Source organism: Pan troglodytes, chromosome 11 (assembly GCF_028858775.2).
Source record: "Pan troglodytes isolate AG18354 chromosome 11, NHGRI_mPanTro3-v2.0_pri, whole genome shotgun sequence".
NCBI classification, from domain to species: domain Eukaryota; kingdom Metazoa; phylum Chordata; class Mammalia; order Primates; family Hominidae; genus Pan; species Pan troglodytes.
The window spans coordinates 68,039,149-68,062,791 of record NC_072409.2 but is presented as its reverse complement, the minus strand read 5'-3'; the positions used below and the strand labels follow the sequence as shown (position 1 = coordinate 68,062,791).

At 39.9% G+C, this 23,643-nt stretch overlaps 1 protein-coding gene across 1 annotated transcript in view; it reads left to right on the top strand.

Annotated features, from left to right (window-relative positions):
• The window catches only part of GNA14 (G protein subunit alpha 14), a 227,567-nt gene that overhangs the window by 70,704 nt on the left and 133,220 nt on the right, over nucleotides 1-23,643 (top strand). The gene's annotated exons all lie outside the window — the stretch shown is intronic.

Below are 23,643 nucleotides of genomic sequence, written 5' to 3'. Positions count from 1 at the left end.
GGGTGTTTGTTGGCAATGTCTTCTCATCTGAAGACAGTTGTCAACTCCACCTGCTCTGCTCCTTCACATTCAGTTGTGCCCAGCCTTAGAGTGAAGACCCCTTATTTGTTCCCAGTGCCTGAGGGCCAGTCACATGCTCCAGTATTCCAACTTTATAGGTGTGACATAGGGTGGGACTGATGCCCTAGATCTCAGAGATCCTGGGTAGAGACATCCTCATCCCATCTCGGGCAGCTCACTGCCAGCTTCCCATGGCTAAATGGCCTGGAGAATAGAGCAGAGGCAGTGGCCCAGCAGTTGCCCAGATGTCATAGCCAGCGTCACCTTATAGTCCGAGATAAGGGCCACAGCATTGGTTAGGCCCACAAGTCTGTGTTTTGGATCCCCATCAAGTGGAAGGCCTTATCGTTAATGAAGACTGGATCTCAGTATTCTAGGTGCACTTACAGTCTCTGCCCCTCTTACCCAGCTGGTTTATTCCCTTTTCCAGTAATGAATCCTCTTTGTATTTGAAGCCTACCTCTTCATAGGGACAAAATTTGTGCAGAAATGAGGTTTCAACCAAACTACAATATGGGAAGTATGAGGTTAAGGTTTTAAGTGGGATAAATGTTTCAAGGACAGTCTCTAAACCAAGGCTATGAAAAGATTTGCATGAAAATATTTTCTGTATCTTCATTCAATTTTTTAAATTTTATGAGTTTTAAGACATATGGTGCTCATCTATATCTCAAGGTTGTAGCAACCTGTGACTAAACATGTCCTTTTCTAGTTCCAGATTGATATTTTTCAATATGGTATCTATTCCAATAGTTGACTCATATTGGAAGCACAATATCAAACAAGCTCTAAACAAGTTTTTCAAGCAATATAAAACTGTCATTGGCCCTAGATATAATAGAGTTTTCTAGAGTTATGTGAGAGACTGAAATCACAGGGCCACTGATGTAGGGCAGGCCCAATGATCCTCAGATAAAAGGCAAGCAAGACTTAATCTGTTAGTTTGTTTGTTTTTGTTTTGTTTGAGACGGAGTCTCACTCTGTCGCCAGGCTGGAGTGTAATGGCACGATCTCGGCTCACTACAACCTCCGCATACCAGGTTCAAGCGATTGTACTGCCTCAGCCTTCTGAGTAGCTGGGACTACGGGTGTGCGCCACCACGCCCAGCTAATTTTTGTATTTTTTTAGTAGAGACAGAATTTCACCATGTTGGCTAGGATGGTCTCGATCTCTTGACCTTGTGATCTGCCCGCCTCAGCCTCCCAAGGTGCTAGTATTACAGGCATGAGCCACCGCGCCTGGCCAAGACTTAATCTTGTTGCCATGATCATTCATGGTTTCACTCCACAACCCTCGACCTATTGTCTGTGGGTTCTGATGATGAGTGTCTTCATACTGCAGTAATACTAACTCTTAAATGGTGAGATAGGAGTATTTATGATTTCTTTGTTCACTTCCTTAAAAAAAACATGACTACTGGGAGAAGAAGTTTTGAGGCGATTTGATGGGAAGAGCAATTCCAAAGTACCTCCTGCAACTCCTTCTGTCATCCTCCTTCTCGATTCTACAGAGCCCTCGTCGAAAGTGGTCAGTAAACAGGAAGGTTCTCAGAGTGTTTAATCTGCAGATGGGGAATATCAGAAGTTTAAGGAGGCTATGCTAAAATGATTCTCCATGTGCTGATGGTAAACTGGCTCTTGAAAGTCTCTTTGGTGAATAGAAGTCATGTCTCACTGATGACAGTGCTAGAGGGAGGACTGCCCCACCCTCGTAGGATGATCAGATATGTTTGTTTTTGAAAGCATCTTGACCTGAATCCACTAAGACTTGAGTTTATGAGACCCACTTGTTAAATATCGATATAGATGGAGGATAAAGCAAGTTCTGAGAGCTGAACTCTATTTTATTGTTATACTATCCAAATTGGTAAAGCTCTGAACTTTCATTTAGGGGAACATAGGATTGATCTGGAATTCGTTCATTAGAATGTACAGTATGTAAGAAAATACAGGGCAGTAACTTACTCTCCTTTCCCCCAAAGCAGTAAATTCAGGTGTCCAAGCTCATTTAGCTTGGTTGTAAGTAAAATGAATTCTTAATTTTAATTTGGGATGAGAGACTTTTTTCCTCACAAACTCTTCTGTGGATCTGCATATTAGCAAGCACCTGTGGTGTCTAGCCTAAAGCCCTTAATTTTTAATTGCTTGCAGAAAATAGGAGTATAACTGTTTCAAAGGGTGTTTCCATGTGTTTTATTAGATTTCTGTGCATGCACATACTACTACCTCATGGAAAATGCTAGAGGTTAGCAAGGAAGAGGCATAAATTTCTGAGCTATTTGCTGATAAGGTGGGGTTCAAATATTTGACATTTTCAGGTTAGCATATGAGGCTCATATTTTCATAATGTCATACGTCATTTACCCTGGAAAATATTTGCTGTGTTTCTGAGAACACTCATAAATTGGGAAAGGTGTATATCATTCTTTTTTTTTAACCTTTTAACCGTTTGTTAACAAGCCATTGCTGGATGAATCATGGAACATAGAGCATCTCTGTAAAATTTGAGGAAATGAGTATAGGTTTTCAGACCTAAAATAATAAATTACTGACTGGGCAACTTAATTGTGATAATGATGTAAGGAATGTGGAGGGAAAGGTGGGAAACATTAACCTCTTGGCCATATCTAATTATTAGAGTTCCCTGACACCATGTTAACCCATTTTTTATGAAGCTACACAAATGCATCAACTGAAACTCTTCAGTGGTAGTATTGTTATATAGCATAAGATGAAGATGTTACTCTTGAAATAGGCTTTTCCTCAAAAAAGTCACTCTATCTTCTTAGAAAAACAAAACTATAAACACTATGCTTTCGATTTTTTAGATGGGATGTAAAAATTTAGATGTTTTTAAAAATTAAAAATATTCAGTATTCAGTACACTATCATCAGCTAAAAATAAAAATATGTGGATTTACCAAGAGCTCAAGTCATAACTATCTTTATTTTTGCCCTATCCGATCACTGGACAAACAGCAAATTACCCTCTCTTTCAACATTTTTCGCTTCTCCCTGACCCTCCCTCACCATATCCCTCAATCTCTCTCCCTTAACAAGCCATGATATTGAACTGAAAATCCATAGGAATATAGTTCTATGATTATCAGTAGATTTATGTCTCTTAATTTAAAAACATGCAACCATAGAAGATTTTATGTTTATGTTAATATTATAAACAATAATAAATGCTCACCATGGTTAGTAATAAAAAAATTCATTGCAACAACATTTCAGCACCATGGATAGCACCAGCGGTGCAGCTTCTACCCCCTTCTCCTGAAACCCCTTTTTGGTCATGCCACCTCTGGTCTGGTGAGGAGGTTTAGGGATGGCTGTGTTGACACAAAATGGCAGTTCTTATACTTGGCTTCTTGTTAAAATCACATGAAGAACTTCAAATATCCCCAACTTCAGCCCCTGACAACTCAATCAATTAAATCAGAATATCTGAGGTGGATCTTAGGCACTAATACTTTTTAAAGGTTTTCAGACTTAAAACCAATAGAAAATGGTAATGTGTAGGAGATGAGATGGATTTACGTCTAAAATAGAACTTCTCAACCTTAACTGCCTTTAAGAATTACCCAGCTTGTTTAAAAACAAAATCATTGTCTGGGCCTGTCTTCAGACATTATAACCCAATTGGCCTGAAATAGGAGACCGATATCAATAGTTTAAAAAAAATCTTCAAGTAATTTTTAATTTACAAGGTTTAATAAACATTTACTGTCAAGTAAGACCTGGAAGTAAATTTTTTTCATGTGGAAAGTTTAGGTAAATTTGATATCTCAATAAGAACCTTTCATTCTAGAAGGAAGTAATGTGTAATGTCTAGTTTTCTTTCTTTTTTTTTTTTTTTTTTGAGATGGAGTTTCACTCTTGTTGCCCAGGCTGGAGTGCAATGGCGCGATCTCAGCTCACTGCAACGTCTGCCTTCCAGGTTCAAGCTGTTCTCTTGCCTCAGCCTCTGAGTAGATGGGATTACAGGCATGTGCCACCATGCTCGGCTAATAATGTCTAGTTTTCATGACATTGGAGTTGAAATTGAGAAACTTGTATTCTAGCCAGATATGAAGTCAAATGGGGCCATACCAGCTACCTTCCGCTCCTTGTCTGGGTCAAAGCCCCAACTCTGGACACTGAGTAAGAGTATGAAGCGTGAAATCATTATCTTGTGTCTCCAGCTGTGCTTAGCAATTTCAAACTATCCTCTAGAAAAGTTTCCTTGGCAACCTTATTTACTTCCCCCCTACAGGGTGGATATCTGGCTGATTTACTCTTCTATAGAAAGTTGGGTGTGAGGCAGCTCACAGTTAGTGCTCGCCAAGTTTTTCCACCTCCCTTGCACTTATTTTAGAGCCATGTGACTCCAAGGAGAGAGTGTCATCTGGGACAAGGCACATAAGACTCCCCTGTTTCTCTTCTTTTGTTGTAGCAATGTTGGAGGCCACATGTCACAGATAGCATAGCTGCAGCATGGAGGAAGGTTGCCTGCCTGACTGAGTGCAAATAAGCAAGAAAAATATTATATTAAGCTACTGAGATTCCAGAGCTTGCCTGATGTGATGGCTACTGTTAGTTATACCTAATGAGACTCTCAAATATGAACAAATATTCCTGACAGTGTCAATTGATGAGAATCCTTGTTTCTACCCATTTTAAGTGAAAAAAGAAATGTATTTACATTAATTCTCATATTCCTACACATTTAAAATGCAAGGAGAAACAGTATATGTAATATATGAATTTCAAGTTGCAGAAATATTTTTTTATTCCATTGGTCATCATTAGCTGTAAACTACTGTCTGTATTTAATCATCCCTCCAGACCCATGGCAGTCCGGGAGGAAGGAAACACAAATCTTGATTGCATTTGAAATTACCACACAAACAACTTCTTTAATTTGGAAGTAAACCACTGAAAGTAATGATCTCTCTAGACTTTACTTTGCCTTTTTCTTCACACTTGAAATACCGTCAAGGTGCAGCTTGATTGTCCTGTTGATGAGACTGGTTTCAGTGTCATGCTCTTGCTTATATTCAGTGGCAGCTTGCCTCACTGTGTTTCCTGTAGGTCCTCTCTCTTTTTTGCTTAATTTTAATTTTAGAGACAGGCTCTTGCTATGTTGCCCAGGCTGATCTTGAACTCCTGGCCTCAAGCGATCCTTTCTCCTCAACTTCCCACAGTACTGGAATTACAGGTGCATGGCATGATACCCATATCTTTTTTTAAACATAAATTTTGTTGTGGCTATTTGAGGTTTACAAAGTGAGGTTATGGGATGTATAGAGATACATAGATACTTGTGGATACATATGAATAATACAATGGTTACTCTTTTTCTAAGCTCCTTATATGCCACCTTCTCTCCTGACCCTCTTCTTCTCTAAGGTGGAGTTAGTCACATGCCAACACCAAAGTTTCCCCCAACCTCTGGTCTACTAACCACAGAGAAGCAGACAGAAGTTATAAAAACAAAGGGTAGTGCTTAAGCAGTACAAAAGTCTAATTGCGTTTGGCCACTGTCTTTGAACTTTGTGATGATTCTTGACCCTTGTCTAGCATCCTAGTCCATGGTTAGAGATTTTTGGTGCAAGATTTCCCCTCAGTGTATTGCCCATCCTTTGCCTTCCCTCCTTCCACTATCACACCATCATGAAGCCTGCAGATGCCCTGGAGAAAATTAGCCAGCTTATCTCTTGAGCGCAGATCAGTTGTGTCCTAGTGGAAGCTGAAACCTAGATTTTTATTTATTTATTATTTTTAAATTTTTATTTATTTATTTTTTTGAGACAGAATGTCGCTTTGTTGCCCAGGCTGGAGTGCAGTGGTGCAGTCTCTGCTCACTGCAACCTCCGCCTCCTGGGTTCAAGCGATTCTCCTGCCTCAGCTTCCTGAGTAGCTGGGATTACAGGTGCCTGCCACCACGTCTGGCTAATTTTTGTATTTTTAGTAGAGACAGGGTTTCACTATGTTGGCCAGGCTGGTCTCAAACTCCTGACCTTGGGTGATCCACCTGCCTCAGCCTCCCAGAGTGTTAGGATTACAGGCGTGAGCCACCGCACCCTGCCTGAAACCTAGATCTTTACTTTTAATGCTCCCCTCTCCTGCAACCCAACATCTTTGATGCAGAAAAATTAACAGATTATTCTCTGAAAGCATTCAAGGATTGATAAAAGTAACTTTCAAGCAGAGTATTAAAGTGACCTATAACCTCATTTTAGCTGAGGTAGTATCACTAAGTATTTAGCATCGACAGTATATTGTTGGCTTATTAGGCATAGTTTATTTCTGCAAATCCTGATCAGCTAATTCTATAGACCTGTGCTATCTACCTGTAATATTATCTCCATGAAGCCACAATGGAACATTTAGTAAATTATTGCTATAACTAATTAAACTATAACCCCAAAGCATTCAGAGCATCCTAATTGGATCTGGCCTGACCTGATTTAAAAATGTACAGAGTCCCCAGGAGGCACACAGACACCAAGTTTTTGCAAGATTTTCAAGGCATGGGATGATGTTTAGGCTCATTATTGCTTAATATGTTTAATTTCTTTGATAGACTTGATTACCTTGGCTAATTCAAACTAATTTGTTTTATTTGTTGCTAGTTAATTTTAGTTTCTAATTGCAGATTGTGAGTCTGACATAAATATTTTTAAAAACGATCACAGGTCACAGATTAGTTTATTACACATTGAAACAAAGCTTCTCTTCTAAAATACCTTTTGGGGCCAATTTGGAATTTGTGTCTTTTTATGTATTCTATAAAACTATGATGGATATATGATATTTCCTTTCATTTTATGAAAGAAAGGAGAAAAAAGAAATGTCTAAAGGTAAGACTGACCCAAGAAAGAGGAAGAATGGAAGATTTGTCTGGATAAGTTTTTGGATATTATTTCTTAGTCTACATAATTCCATTGATGCATTTTATAATTCTTCCTCTCTACATGTTAGGTCTCTGTTTCTTTCCCTAGATCTTTTCTTGGAAAACACTTTTGTTGTCACTGTGATTGCCCTTCTTTTAGTTCCTTATAACTCACAGGCCAAAAAATCATCCACTGTCAATAAAGACAGACTTGTAATTTGCAAGATTACTTGACTTTTCTTCTTAACCTGGGAATTTTTCATGGGCCTTTCTATTCACCCTGTTCAGAGTTCTCCCCAAATCCTTGGTCTCAGCCACCACTCTCTTTCAATTGCTCCTCAATTGAAATCGCTAGAAACCAACATTTACACAATGTAAATACACTGAAGTGAAAACACAGATTCTCTTATGAGCAGCCAGTTGGTGGAAAAAAAAAAGATGAAATTAATTTTAGTAATATATGTTTATTTAACCCAAAATATCAAAAAAATTATCATTTCAACATACACTTAATATAAAAATTAATATTTTACACTCTTAAAAATAATAAGTCCTTAAATGCCTGTGTATTCACAGCACTTAACATTTTTTTTTTTTGGAAGGCAGAGGTTTGCTCTTGTTGCCCAGGCTGGAGTCAAGCGATTCTCCTGCCTCAGCGTCTCGAGTAGCTGGGATTACAGGCATATGCCACCAAGCTTGGCTAATTTTGTATTTTTAGTAGAGACAGGGTTTCTCCATGTTGGTTAGGCTGGTCTTGAACTCCTGACCTCATGTGATCTACCCACCTCGGCTTCCCAAAGAACTTCCCTTTTTAATAAGTTTTTGAAATCTGGTGTGTATTTATAGTACTTCCCAAACCAAACTAGCCACATTTCAAGTGCTCAACAGCCACATGTGGTTAGTAGGCACCATATTGGATGACATAGTCTTAGAGCATTGATTTAAGATATTCTTCCATACACTACAAATACCCTCTTAAATCCCACTTATCCCAAAATATCTTCAAGATTTCCTCTGTCAAAAATTTAACTCCAACCCCTCCACAGTACTTAGAAAAATTCCTCTTATTGAGAACTGATCTCAGCCTTACTTGTGTTCAAATATTTATATATTTATCTGTCTCAGAGATTATGAACTCATAGAAGGTACATATTATCCTTTGCTCATCTTTGAACAACAGCATAAGAATGTGGAGGAAAATTGGATTTTGACAGATAACTGACTCAGGTTTAAATGCTACTACTAGCACCATGCAGTTGTGGTAGCTATACAATTCTAGCCCATTTTTTGAACCTCAGTTTTCTCATCTATAAAATAAGATAATACCTCTATCATAGAGTAAATGAGCATTAAGTAAGGTATGCCTAGCACTTAGTTGGGTCTCAGTAAATAACTTATTATTATATTGAATGTAAAAGGGCAATTTATTAAATATGCACATAGATTATAAGTTGTACTCTTATTTCAGAAACATTAAAATTTGGGAGCTCAGATATTTCCAGTGGGAATGTAAAATGATACATCGACTTTAGAAAACACTGTGGTAATTCCACAAAAGGTTAAACATGGAGCTACCATACGACCCAGCAAGGTTACTCCTAGGTATACACCTAAAGAATTGAAACATATATCCACACAAAACTTGTACATGAATGTGCATAGCAGCATTATCCATAGTAGCCAAAGAGTGGAAACAACCCAAATGTCTATCATCTGATGAAAAATAAACAAAATATGGAATAGCCATAATAGAATATTATTTGGCAATAAAAAATGAAGTACTGATGCACGCTACCAGATAAATCTAAAAAAATTATGTGAATAAAGGAAGCCAGTTATGCATACAAAAAACACATATATTGCATGATTCCACATATGAAATACCCAGAATAGGCAAATCTAAAGAGACAAAGTAGATTAGTGTTGCCTGGGCTGCAGTGGTGGGGGCAAGGAGTCACTGCTAATGGGTACAAAGTTTCTTTTGGGGTTTCTTTCTTTAAAACGTGATAAGATGTTGTAAAATGAGATTGTGGTGATGCTTGCACAACTCAGTAAATATATTAAAAACCATTGAATTGTACACATTAAATGGGTAAACTTTATAGTATGTTGATTATATTTCAATAAAGCTGTTAAAATTGGGAATGGTGTTAGAATTAAGTTAATATATATTTATTTGTTTAGTTTAAAGATAACTTCCTCCAACAAACAATAATGACAAAAATTAATCGAAATACAATTCTTGGTCCTAAAATGTATGGACATTTTCGCTTCCATGATTTTTGCGCGGTGGCTCATGCCTGTAATCCCAGCACTTTGGGAGGCCGAGGCAAGCGGATCACGAGGTCAGGAGTTCGAGATCAGACTGACCAACACAGTGAAACCCCATCTCTACTAAAAATACAAAAATTAGCCAGACATGGTGGCACACGCCTGTAATCCCAGCTATTTGGGAGGCTGAGGCAGGAGAATTGCTTGAAACTGGAAGGCAGAGGTTGCAGTGAGCCGAGATTGTGCCACAGCACTCCTGCCTGGGTGAACGAGCGAAACTCCGTCTTAAAAAAAAAAAAAAAAGAAAGAAAGGAAAAGAAAAACATATCCCTACTACCCTCCTCCAAGAGGAGATGGCTCTCTCTTTCACTTTACAGGGCCAGACACAGCCCCTGAAATATTGAACCCGGGGGAGAAACCAAAGCCCCCACATAGCCTGGGCTCTTTCTTCTTTCCACCTTAATTCCTCCCTGGCGCAGCCCCTGTTGGTGGAACTCACTATAACCGAGTGGTCTCCTGTGGAGTTGTCTCCCTCTGACCGTTCTGTAAGCTCCTGGGGAGCAGGAGCTGTGTCCATCTTGTTCACAGCCATTTCACAGTTCCCAACACGTAGTAGGTCCTCGGGAAACCTGTTGGGCAGGACAGTTCTGGCCCCTCCAGCACTGGAGAGGAGTAGCTGCAGCACATCCAGCAGTATGTATTTTCCTTCTTGAGTTACCAAGTTTGGCCAAATGCCAATGATCTCTCTGCCTATGCTGCTGTGCTAATAGGACTGCATCCCTCTGGCCCCCTTGCTAGTTACCACGTCACAACCAGGATCAAGGGAAGAGCATGCTTGAAACATACATTAATAGCAAGAGTAAGTTCAACACACCTTCTGCGGGGAGGGAACCTTTTTTTCCCAACCCCATTTAAAAAAAAAAAGGCAAAAGAGATTCATGAGGCTGGAGATTCAGTTTAAAATGCATCTGGGGTGGCGGAGCTCTTTAACAGAATAAGAGAAGGCACATATGGGACTTGGGTTTCTCATCAAAGCTGGGCTAAATAGAAAGCTCTTTCTGCCTGGGCATTGAAAAACTTGTCCGATTTGGAGATCCACCTGAAAATATCGAGTAGCAGAGACACCTGCTGATCTCAGACGTGGCATGACAGTCTCTTTCCAAATTGCATCCCATTAGGGGTTTCTGAAGTGCAACTTTACTGTCTCAATTGTATCTTTACTCCCTCCACAAGACCAGCTGAAGGGGGTTTGCTGAAGTCAGCCCCATCTCCTCTGCAGCCTGCTCCTCATCTCTGTGGTCGATGAGCAGGACTAACCCAGGGAGTGCCCCCCTGTAAATTCCGAGAGACTTCACCATCCCTGCACCACCTCGTGCACCCAGGAAAGCTCAGTCAGCCTTTCCTCCTCAGGTTAACTATTGTGAGGGGCTCTGCCCTCCCCACCAGCAGATTCCATGCCACAGATTTGCCAGATCCGAATTTGCATTTCTGAATCAAAATTTGGATTTAACTTGTATACTTTTTTACCTAGGTAACTTTTTTAATAGTTAACTTTCTTTCTTCTTTCTTTCTTTCTTTCTTTCTTTCTTTCTTTCTTTCTTTCTTTCTTTCTTTCTTTCTTTTTCTTTCTTTCCTTCCTTCCTTCCTTCCTTCCTTCTCTCTTTCTTTCTTTCCTTTTCTTTTTCTTTTTTTGAGACGGAGTCTCTCTCTGTCACCCAAGCTGCAGTGCAGTGGCATGATCCCTGCTCACTGCAACCTCCGCCTCCTGGGTTCAAATGATTCTCCTACCTCAGCCTCCCGCGTAGCTGGGATTACAGGCGTGTGCCACCACCCCTGGCTAATTTTGTATTTTTAGTAGAGGGAGATTCTACATTCCCATTGGAAATATCTGAGCCCCCAAATTTTTGGTTTCACCATGTTGGCCAAGCTGGTCTTGAACTCCTGACCTCAAGTGATCCCCCTACCTCGGCCTCACAAAGTGCTGGGATTACAGGTATGAGCCACTGCCCCTGGCCAGTTAACATTCTTTAAGCAGTATTTGAGCTATGCTAGCTGAGCCAGGACCTGCTCTGGGAGCTGCAGGTAAAGTGATAAACAAGAAAGACTACTCTGTCTCAGGGAGCTTACCACCCAGCCCACCTCTTTCTTTCTAGTCTTCCTTCCTCCTCCTCTTCCTCCCTACCTCTGTAAAACAAATTATTTAGAATCTTTTAGGCCAAACATAGGCAAGTCAATAAATATCATTTTAGAGCAAGATATGGTGAACATTATCACAAACTTTTGCTGGCCATAATGGAATACTTGTTTTTTTGTTTTTGAGACAGAGTCTCTCTCTGTCACCCAGGCTGGAGTACAGTGGTGCAATCTTGGCTCACTGCAACCTCCGCCTCCTGGGCTCAAGCGATTCTCCTGTCTCAGCCTCCCGAGTAGCTGGGACTACAGGCGTGCACCACCACGCCTGGCTAATTTTTGAATTTTTAGTAGAGACGGGGTTTTGCCATGTTGGCCAGGCTGGTCTTGAACTCCAGACCTCAGGTGATCCATCCACCTCGGCCTCCCAAAGTGCTGGGATTACAGGCGTGAGCCACCACACCCAGCCGGAATATCTTTACCCTGGAAAACTGCCCCACAAGCATTTTTTTTAAAACTTGTGGAAGAAAATGGTGACTAGTTAGAATTAACTGTAATTATTTGTAGCTCTCATCTTATTTTGCCTGCTATACTGCATACTGAGAATGAATTCAGGATTCAAATTCACTCCAGGATGATAGTTAAAGTTAGTTCTTTACTGGAATTTCACAGCAGAGGAGACTGGTAAGGGTTAGAATTTACCTAAAGAGGTTATGGCTGTAGAGTATCTTATATTGATATGTCATTAAAAAACCTTGGAACATGAATCCTGTTAGTGAAAATTTGCATTTTTGTAAACATGGAAATTGAAAATTGGAGTAGGTCAATAATCTTGCTTCCTAAAGACTAGGTAAAATGTAAATATATGGCAGCAATACATTTTATATAAAGTGTACCTCTGGATTTGCATAACAGATTTAGATATATAATGTATTTCTACTTGCTGATTTGTTTGGCAGGATCATCTCTAAATAATAAACATGCAGTATGTTTGAGAACAGATACTGGGCCCAGGCACATGACTTGTGTTATCAGTTAGTACACATGAAGGTTATTCCAAGGGCAATATTTTTGGGAAAATAGAGCTTTGGGGCCCTGGGTATATGGCAAATACAAATAATAATTATTATTTTAAATTAGCATAGCATTTGAGACTGCTGAAGTTCACTCTCCTGAGATTCAAATTTTGGCCACAGTTGAAAAGCAGAGAGATATACTAGTCAGTTAGTTATAAATTAACAATGCCAGGACCCAAAGTGAGTTATGTTCTGGGATCATAAAAGACATTTCATAAAAGGGTGAGGGTAGATTAAAACTTCCAAATATTACTTAAAACTCTAGGACTTACAGTTGTATTGTCATTCCTGTTGATGGTTGTACAAACTTATAATATTTAGTGGACATATTGAAGCCTTTCAAACTCTTCTAGCTGGATTTATTTATTTGTTCTTTAAAGATTAATTTGAATATTCTCTTGTCCTGTTGATGGGAGACAACACTGGCATATCCACTCTGAAGGGCAGTTTGGTGTTGTGTATGAACATTTCAAAAGCACAGGCAATTCCATGACTTAAGATCTACCTTTAAGAAGCACTCCTGGTTGGGTGCAGTGGCTCACGCCTATAATCCCTGCACTTTGGGAGGCTGAGGCGGGCAGATCACTTGAGGCCAGGGGTTCGAGACCAGCTTGACCAACATGGCGAGACCCTGTTTCTACTAAAAATACAAAAATTAGCCAGGCATGGTGGCACATGCCTGTAATCCCAGCTACTCAGGAGGCTGAGGCTCAAGAATTGCTTGAACCTGGGAGGCAGAGGTTGCAGTGAGCCAAGATTGCACCACCACACTCCAATCTGGGCGACAGAGTGAGACCCTGTCTCAGAAAAAAAAAAAAAAAAAAAAAAAAAAGCACTCCCACTTGTGGACAAGGATTTATGCTTAACTGGGTTTCTCAACCTCAACCTCAGCACTGGTGATATTTGGGGCCAGCCAGTTCTTTGCTTTGAGAGACTGTCCTGTGCATTGCCAGATGTTTAGCAGCAACCCTGGCCTCTACTCAGTAAGTGCCAGTTACCCCTCTAAGTTGTGGCCAGAGTGTTTCTTTGCCAGATAGCATCCCATTGAGAACAACTGATGTATAGTAATGTCCACTGTGGCACTTTTTTTCTTGTGATTTCAGATGAACTGTAAGAAGCCTAAATGCCCATTATTTGGAGCAGACTCATTCAGTAGAAATACAATGTTAGCCACATCAGTAATTTCATATTTTCTAATCGTTGCATTTAAAAAGTAAAGAGTGCTGGGCACGGTGGCTCACGCCTCTAATCCCAGCACTTTGAGAGGCCAAGGCAGAAGGATCACTCGAGGCAGGGAGTTTGAGACCAGCCTGGCCAAAGTAGTGAAATCCCATCTCTACTAAGAATGCAAAAATTAGGCAGGCATGGCGGTGCATGCCTGTAATCCCAGCTACTTGGGAGGCTGAGGCACAAGAATCACTTGAACCCAGGAGGCAGAGGTTGCAGTGAGCCGAGATTGTGCCACTGCACTCCAGCCTGGGCAACAGAGTGAGACTCTGTCGCAAAAATAAAGTTTAAAAAAAGGTAAAAAAAAACAAAAACAAAAAAACAGGTGAAATTGATTTAAGTATTATATTTTATTTGACCCAATATATGAAACATATTATTGCTACAACATGTAATCTATATAAAACATTATTAATGAGGCATTTTACATTATTTTCCCCCTAGTATTAAGTTTTCAAAATCTGGTCTGTATTTTACACTCTGGCACATCTCAATTCATACCAGTCTCATTCAAATACTCAGTAACCACGTTTAGCTGGTGGCTACTATATAGGACAGCAGAGATTTACAGGAATGGCATTTTAAAAGAAATACTTTGATTCAGAAGAAATACTTTCAAGTACTACATGTATACAAATGCTATATAGTAGTTGAAAGTAATAAAATAGAGAACTACAACATGGAAAGCACTCAGAGGCATACTGTTAAGTGAAAACAGCGGCAGAACAATATGCATAGTAGGAAACATGTTAAAATTATTTTGAAAAATGAAATGTATTTGTATTTTCATAGATGTGTATATTCACCAGTATATCTGTGAATACGTATGTATGTAAATGAACAGAATGAGTCCTGGAAGAACGCCCCTAGACTGGAAGCAGGGCAGGTGGCCAAAGAAGGATTTAATTGTAACATCTTAACTTTTTTTTTTTTTTAATAGACAGATTCTTGCTTCGTCACCCAGGCTGGAGTGCAGTGGTACAATCTCAGCTCACTGCAATCTCTGCCTCTTGGGTTCAAGCGATTCTCACACCTCAGCCTCCCAAGTAGCTGGGATTACAGGCGCACACCACCATGCCCAGCTAATATTTGTATTTTTAGTAGAGACAGGGTTTTGTCATATTGGCCAGGCTGGTCTTGAACTCCTGACGTCAAGTGATCTGCCCGCCTCCGCCTCCCAAAGGGAGGACTGGGACTCCAAGCATGAGCCACCATGCCCAGCCATAATATTTTAACTTTTTAAATAAGAAGAAATGTATTCATATATAACTTGTTTAATAAATGCTTTTAAAAAGTGAGCTCATTAGGTCTAGCCATCCTGGTAGTCTCTGGGTGTCAATGGTTCTCATCCTGGGCAGTGCCCCAGAACCACCAGGGAAGCTTTTTTAAAGTATGCAGCCTGACACTGCACTCCAGCCTGAGCGACAGAGAGATCCCTTGTCTCTTAAAAATAAGTTTTTTTTTGTTTTGTTTTGTTTTTTAAATTGTGCTGCCTGGACTTTTCTCCAGATCAATTGAACCAAAATCTCTGGAGACTTCCATCTTAAGCTCTTCAGATGATTCCAAAGTGTGGCCAGGATTGAGAACCACACGTGTGGAGAAAGGAATAGACTGTGTCCTTCAAACAATTACCAGTGGACTCCCAAAGAGAATTTGATAAGGATCCGGTGGAAGGTCCTTTGAGGCATATTATCTGGTGAGAGTTTTCTGTTGTTGACTAAGGGAAGATCCATATTTTAAAGTTAAAATAGATCAAACGAGCTGAGGGATGGAGTTGACATCTTTTTGCAAAAATGGTGGTGTACCAGACAAGACTTCCTAATCCATTGCCATCCAACTTTATGACAAGTTTAGTCAAGAGAGCTTGTAAAAGTAGTGCTGGTCTTCTGGATAAACTCTAACAAACAAACATGTAATGCTTCAAGACCCCAAATTGCACTCCATAGGAAGTTGTCTAACAGGGAGTCCAAAAAAGGATTCTAGACTTAAAAAGTTATTCTCTTAGATTCTTGGGTTCATTGTTACCATTTGAAAGCATGAGATTAACTGTCCTTGGTATTTAGAAAGCAACACTTCAATTGAACTGAAAGGAAAAAAAAATCTTGTTTAAAAAAACAACAGCCCAGTTTCTCCTATTTCTATGTTCTGCTTGAATTCATGGCAATTACAGTGTTAGTGCCATCTGAGGTGAAGCCAACATAATTTTCTTTTACATGATAAGCCCTATGAAGAATCAGGCATATTTTATACTTGACCTAGGGTCAATATTGGTTCGGAATGCAGTTCTCTTACATTTCTCCATCATTGACCTCTGTACTTAAAAATGAAACAAATCAGTGTTTGGCAAGACTTACAGCCATTATCTGTCTTTTCCTAAGCTTTGAAAATAACCAGAAATTGCCTGATTCAGTGAATGCTTCATTCATTTGTCCTGGAGTTTAAAGACCCACTCTCTTGTCACCATGGAAACAGATTCAGATCCTAAGGCAAAAGATTCAGTACCTCCCTCCTAATGATAATATACAGCATGAGCTCTGAAGAGAAAAATGGATCTGCCTTAGGTTTCATTGTTGAGCTGATGGTGTTCCCTGGCTCGATGAATCTCTTTCTCATTTGGTTTTAGCTCCTGGGTTTACATTTGCTGTGCAGCAGTGCATGGTGAGGGGTTTTGAGCCTTTAATCCCCTGCCACTGAATTACATTTGTGTGAACAACACAAATGCCAGACTGGTTTTATACAGACTCTAAAGTTGCTGGAAATTTAATAACGGGTACCTATGTTTGCTCCCAGAAATTGAGAAATCTGATATTGGGATCTAATGCTGGCTGGGGCTGGAATAAACTAATGAAGACCTATAGGAGGCCCCATGATCTGAAGATGATCTATTCAGGAAAAGGCCACTTACAGTGAGTTGGCTTGGAATGGGACCCAGCATTTCATAGTAAATACTAGGAATCAGGGTAGAGGATGACTTAATTGGAATTTCATTTTGAAAAATAAAACAAAATTTTAAACATAAAGTTATTTGATCTTACATGTTCAAACTTTTAGGTTATCATATCAAGAAGGTTGAAAATATAGGCTAAATCAAGTATGAAGCAAGTATTAATTTTTTTGTTGTAAATTTTCCAGCAAAATTCAGTAACTAATAGGTGCTTTCCAGCCCATGGGACTTTTACCACGTATGAATAGACCCATTTTCAATCATTGAAACCACTTCCTCTTTACCACGTAGATTACTGAATCAGCCTCCCTTTTTCATCACATAGATTACTGGATCAGCCTCCCGTTTTCATGTTACTTTCTACTTCCTAAAATAAATCCCCTACTCTAGCTTGGTGGCTCTCCTTTATGTCCCTTTCCTGCCCCATACATGATCATTTTTTTGGGTTCTGTCCCTGTAAGTGTTCTCCAAATACCCTCCTTGCTCTCAATCCTCATTCCTCATCTACGTTAGCTAGCTGTTCCATCCCTGTTAAGACGTTGCAGACGCTACTTTCTTTCTCCCCAGACTTTCCATAGCACTGAGCTGTTCTGCTCAAACATGATCATACACTGCTTCCTAACTTTATTTAAATCACAGATGATTATATGCCTTGCTGACTCATATAATTTCCATGAGAGAAGGGCTGGTATATCTTCGGGCCTCGAGTACAAAGGCATTCATGCTACCCATCTGAGTATCCCATTGTTAAGATGTGTGAAAGTGATTCCTGAGTTTTCTTAATCCGTATTGTGAACCTATCATATTCCTTTCAGACTTTGACACTTCAAAGAAAGTCAGTGGTAGATTGTTTGGGCTTTATCCCCAAAAAGGGAGAAAGTGAAGTGAAGCAAAAGAGGAGAGATTTCCTAAGACCGTTTTTAATACCTTATTTGACTGGTAGAAACTAGATGGCCAGGAAAAGAGGAAATGGAGATTTTGTGTGTTGATGTAGTAATTAGTCAGCTGAAGGAAAATGTCATCAATTTCTAGCTTCCTAGGTTTTGCACTAACTAACAAAATTTACCCTCTTAGCCATTTTTAAGTGTATAATTCAGTGGCATCAAGTGCATTTACAGTGTTGTGCAACCATCACTACTGTCCATTTCCAGAAATTTTTTTGTCATTCCAAGGAGCAACTCATTAAATCCATTAAATAAGAACTCTCCATTCCCCTCATATAATATTTGCCCTTTTGTGTCTGGCTTATTTCATTTAGCAAATATTTTCAAGGTTCATCCATACTGTAGCATCTGTGAGCATTTCCTTCCTTTTTAAGGCTGGATAAAATTCTATTGTATGTATATACCACATTGTGCTTATCTAGTCATCTGTTAATGGATAAAAACAATGAAACTATGAAACCCTGACATTACTTGCATGGCATTTTATAGTGGCTTTTCTGATTCTCACTCTTCTTCTTTTTTAAAATATTTCTTATCCTTTATTCGGCCTCTAAAGATGGATTTGTTCATTTGAGGGAACAAATTAGTTTGACTTGTTTGGGAAGGTATTTTGACCCACAGAATGGGATGGATAAAACCAGGTGTGATAGATAAACTTAGCCACACCCCATCCTTATTTCCTGGCTCAGCCTTGTAGGGGTCTGTAGAGGTCTAGAGGGGACAATTTAATGCATTTTAATAGGTACCTGGTGACACCTTAATTGTGAAGCCTGATTCAATTCCTATATAAAAGCCTTTTAAAAAATTCTGACCTAAGTTAGTGTTTGTAGTGAAAACACTGGGACTGTTCAAACATTTGAGAATTATGATTATGGCCAAGAGACTTGTCTGAAGAGGACGGTCTTATGTGGTCTACATTTCCATTTAGCTAGATGTCAGCTAGAAAAGTGAAGCTTAAGAATTCAGGAGGAATGGGTCTATTCTTTTGAAAAAAGTTAAGGAGACTTTTGTTTGGATGAAAATATAAAGGACTCTTTTTTTTTTCCACCATTCCCTTAACTTGGAGGAAATAGAAAATAATTAACTCCTCATTTAAGGCATAAGGTGAGGCATTAGGCATTGTCTTTCTGCAAAGTTCTGTGCTTTGGCTACTCAAGATAGAAAGGAAGCTAGCTGAATCCGTTGTTGAAGTAGCTGTTGGAACCAGGGTAAGGTGATAGTACCTTGAATAAAATTGGTGAGGAAAGTTAAAACATCCTCCCTTTAAGACAGGGGAGGGGGCTAGGCACAGTGTCTCACACCTGTAATCCCAGCATTTTGGGAGGCCAAGGCAGGCAAACTGCCTGAGCTCAGGAGTTCAAGACCAGCCTGGGCAACATGGGAAAACCCAATCTCTACAAAAAAACGAAAACAAACAAACAAACAAAAAACAACATAATTAGCCAGGCACCTGTGTCGTGCACCTGTGGTCCCAGCTACTTGGGAGGCTGAGGTGGGAGGATCACTTGAGCCTGGGAGGCAGAGGCTGCAGTGAGCCGAGATCGTGCCACTGCACTCCAGCCTTGGTGACAGAGTAAGACTCCACCTCAAAAAAAAAAAAAAAAAAAAGACTGGAGAGGAAAAAAAATTAATTAAACTATTAAGTAATTAATTTTGTCTTAAGTAGTTTATTTCTGCTTTAACTTATAAAACTTATATACTTTCCTTAAATATAGTGTGGCTTATTGTTACTTATATTCATAGAGTTTTTAAAAAACGAAAGTGTGAAAAATTTATAGCCCTTTACCAGTAATTCGCAAACCTGAATAATTGAATAACCATGGAAATTTCTAGGGGCAAGCTCTGGCATCACATAGTTTTTTTAAAGCTCGCTAGGTAATTCTCATGGGTAGCCATGGGTGAGGATTACATACCTAATATTTTGAGAATCAACTTCTGGTCTAAAGCCAATGGTGTATGTCGCATAACAAGGGTATACTCACCACCGCCTGGTTGAAGTATTTTCTATCTGTAGGTTTAGCTCAACAGTTTATAAGCTGAGCTTGAAAATGTAAACCTATTAAACCATGACTGCACCCCCAAAGAAAAGGATGGAAGGACCATTTGTTTATGTGGCATTATTCATTAGGTAAATTGGGAAAGGGGAATGCACATATATCAGGTTGTTTCTTAAATGGTGCTTTCTTTGTGAATAAACCTGAAGGGGAGAAATGGCCAAGGAAATTGTTTTTGTTGGACTAACCACTTCTTTCACTTTACCAAGCTCAGATCTAAAGAACATCTTCCCTTAATGCCAGCTTGCACATATTTGCACACCCATGCTTGCCATCACTCTGTGACATGCACTTTCTTTTCTGCATGCCCTGTGGTAAGCTGTGCCCTTCTCCTGGAGCATGCCCTCTTCATCTCCTCCATCAACGTCTCAGGGTGTAGACACCCTGGCCCTTCTTCCCTATGTCCTCTGGCCCAGAAGGGATGCCCCATCCTTTGTCTTCAGCTTCCCCAGTCCTTTATCTCACTTGCACCTTTATTGTCTGAGCTTCCCCATATTTGGCAAGCACAGTGAGCTACTTCCCAGCCAGAGCCCTCCCAGGAGCTGTGCTGGTTGTCAAAGGTGGAGCTTGGGACCAAGCTCCAAGGAGATGCCTCTGGGAAGTTGGACTCCATTCTGAGCAGTTGGACTTTGAACAGTTAATTGATGGGAATCAGGAAGCAAGAGGCATTTCTTAATAGTAATAAGAAATTTGTGGTGTCACAGGTAAGAATCCAGAGAAAAGATAGGTCCTCTGGTTTATGTCAAAGTGGTGAGAGCAACAGGCTTTAAATCAGCCTCAAAGGGAAGAGGAAAAACAAAGCCAGCCAACGATGGAGAAGACCCAAATATTTAGCCCCATCCTGCTTAGGTTCTCAGGGCGAGGTTTTTTGTTTTTTTTTTTTTTTTTTTTTTTTTTACCTTTTTTCAGTAAGGGTACTTGCTAGAGGAGGTACAATTCTGAATCAGGTGTTTCGAAATCGCTTCTTTAGAATACAAAAGTAAACAAAGTAACTTTTGTAAGTAAACAAAGTAACAAAGGCAGTAAACAAAGGCAGTAGCAGTCTTTCTTGGAAAATCATTATTATCTGTCATACTTTTTCAGAGGCTTCTTCTGACTTTATACAGAAGGCAGGCCCCAGTCTCTACCCCACCCTAGCCTTTTATGGGAAGAATGGCACACAGTGACACCTGGGTCCAAGGTGTCTTCATCATACCGAATGGAGAGCCTCATCTGGTTTCTACCATTCCCTAGATACATTTTCTAGAAGTGATTTTGCTGTCATTGTGGTTAGATGTACGATCTGGGAGCCCCATAAATCTCCCTCCTTTGGAAGTCTGGCTTTGCTGTGTCATATGGGGTGTCTGAGCAGCTGGGTATACAGATCTAAGACTACTACTCAAACTTTGAAATGCTTTAAAAGAGTGATTTTAAAAAATGTATGTATATTATTATGAAAAATATTCAAAATAAAGGTTTGAAGCAATAGTATAATGAACTCCCCCTCTCTGCCATCTAAACTTTGTAACTGTCAACATTTTGCCATATTTGCTTATCTATTTGTCTGTCTGTCTGTCTGTCTATCTATCTATCTATCTAATCTATCTGTTCTGTTTTGCTGGACAATGTGAAAGTGCAGACTTCATGGCAAGGCACCTCCAAATGCTTCTTTGTTAAGAACCCTTCTACATGAGCAAAATACATTGTCACATCTAAGAATATAAATAACATTTCCATTATATATTATCTGATCTATATTTAAATATCCTCTATTGTCTTAAGAATTATTTTTTAAATATGTTTATGTTTTCCAACTGAATCCCCAGAAAGCTGGGAGACTGAGACAGATTTCAGAGGACAGGGTCCCATTTGTAAAAATGGGCTGGGGTTCTTCCAGGGTTGTGGTTCTAAATGGCTATGAGGCCTGAGGAAAGTCTCATAGCCATTCTGAACTTGTTGGCAAAATGAAGGGGTTGGGTAAGATAATCCCTAAGGGCTGCTCAGATTCCCTCTTCAAAAATATGATCATAAATAGCTAATATAAAAACATTATGCGAATGATCCCGTTTTTTGAGAAAGTGTCTTTTTCTTCTTCATTCTTGATTAGGGATTGTCTAGTCATGAATGCTAAAGGTTACTTAATCTTCTATGGTGTCATTTGCTCCCATGAAGTAATCATCTATTAACCACCGCACTCCTTGTTCCACTGGAGCAGAACAGCTTTACACTTAGCTTTCTTCCTTATAGCATTTATTCAGACCATCTCTTGTTTTTCTATCATATTTTTGTTAGTTATTGAAAAGATAGTTTCATACTCTGCCAGGAAGTTTCCCAAGCTTGGGCCATTCATATCCCCAGCTAACCAGTATGTTGTTCTTAATGAAATATTGTTCGAGTAATCAGAATGAGAGTGCACAGCAAAATGTCTGTACTTGTCCTAGAACATAAAAATACTGGAAAAAGCAAGGTGGTCTTCACTGATTTCACTGCGTTCTGGTTACTTTCCCACTGGACCATAATTGCTCGTGGGAATAATAAATTTGGGAGATGTGTCTGGCTCTGGCAATTCACCATAGCCTCACGGAGTCAGCTGCTTCTCTCTCCTAATCTTTTTCTTTCCATTTTCCTCTCTTGTCCCTTTCTCTTTCTCCCATTCTCTCTTCTTTCTCATTCACTTATTCATTAATTCATTTATTCTGTATATGCATGCAGTGCATGCCTCCTTGGTGTCAGCCCAGGGCAAGGCTGCTGTGGAGGGGCACCCCTAGACCCCCGGGTTTGTTCTTATTTTGGCCATAGTTCACTTCAAAATGAAGGGCTGCAAGAAGGTCATTGCCTGGCTGAGAATGATTTCTTCTTAACCGTGGTAACCCATGCTGTGTGGGGTGGAAAAATGTCTTTTCTTGTATAAATGTGTTTCCTGTTTGTACTGATTTTGTAACTTCTAAATGTAAAATTATTAGTATCTTTAAAGTGCCGGAGGCTCTCAAAGAAGTTGTCCCCAAAAAGAAAGTGCATCCTTCCCAAACGGCTGAAGTTGTACCTGCCAAAGATACATTCTTAACTGTGCCTTAACTCTAACCCCATGCTGGGTTACCATGATTAAGAAGAAAAGGGGCTGTGGGATGTGTGTGTGTCTGGGGGTGGTGGTAGGGCACATTAGTGAGTGGCACAAGGCAATTTCCAAGCAAGCTTCTGATTTGGGAAACCTGGGGTTGATTAGGAGTGAGAGAGGAGGGGGAGAACTCTGAGCACACAGTTGTGAGTGGCCTGGGCTGTGAGGAAGAGGAAGGCTGGGTTCTGGGACTTGCTGACTCAAACATGGAGACGTATTGTGATGCCCTGGTGGTGGCCTGGAATGATTCAGCTTTATAATGAATGCATTTTATTCCTTTCTAAAACATTTGATCCAGTAAGTTGAAACTCAAAAAGCCTTTTCCAGGTTCAGTGGTCAGGAATGGATTGCTTTCATCAGTATCATGTCATGGCCCCTCTTTTTCCCTCATGATCTCTGCCCCCACCCCATTAGCATCTACCTCCATATATCTGCCATGATGTGTTTGAATTCACTCTCCATATCTTTCATAGATATGCAACTGTGAACGCATTTTATGTGTGCTTTATTTTTATTTTTTGAAATGGAGTCTCACATTGTCGCCCAGACTGTAGTGCAATGGAGGGATCTTGGCTCACTGCAACCTCCGCCTCCTGAGTTCAAGCGATTCTCCCATCTCAGCCTCCTGAGTAGCTGGGACTACAGGCACCCACCATCATGCCCGGCTAATTTTTGTATTTTTGTAGAGATGGGGTTTCACCATGTTGGCCAAGCTGATCTTGAACTCCTGACCTCAGGTGATCTGCACACCTCGGCCTCCCAAACTGTTGAGATTACAGGCATGAGCCACTGTGCCCGGCCTTATGTGTGCTTTCAAATAAATGTTGAAGCAAATGGTATTATGAGACTCATTAGGCAACCTATATTCAGGTATTTATTTTTTCACTCAGCACTGCTTTCTAAGATCCATCTATGCTGTTATGCTATAGATTCAGTACACTCCTTTTCATTGCTGTAAAATAT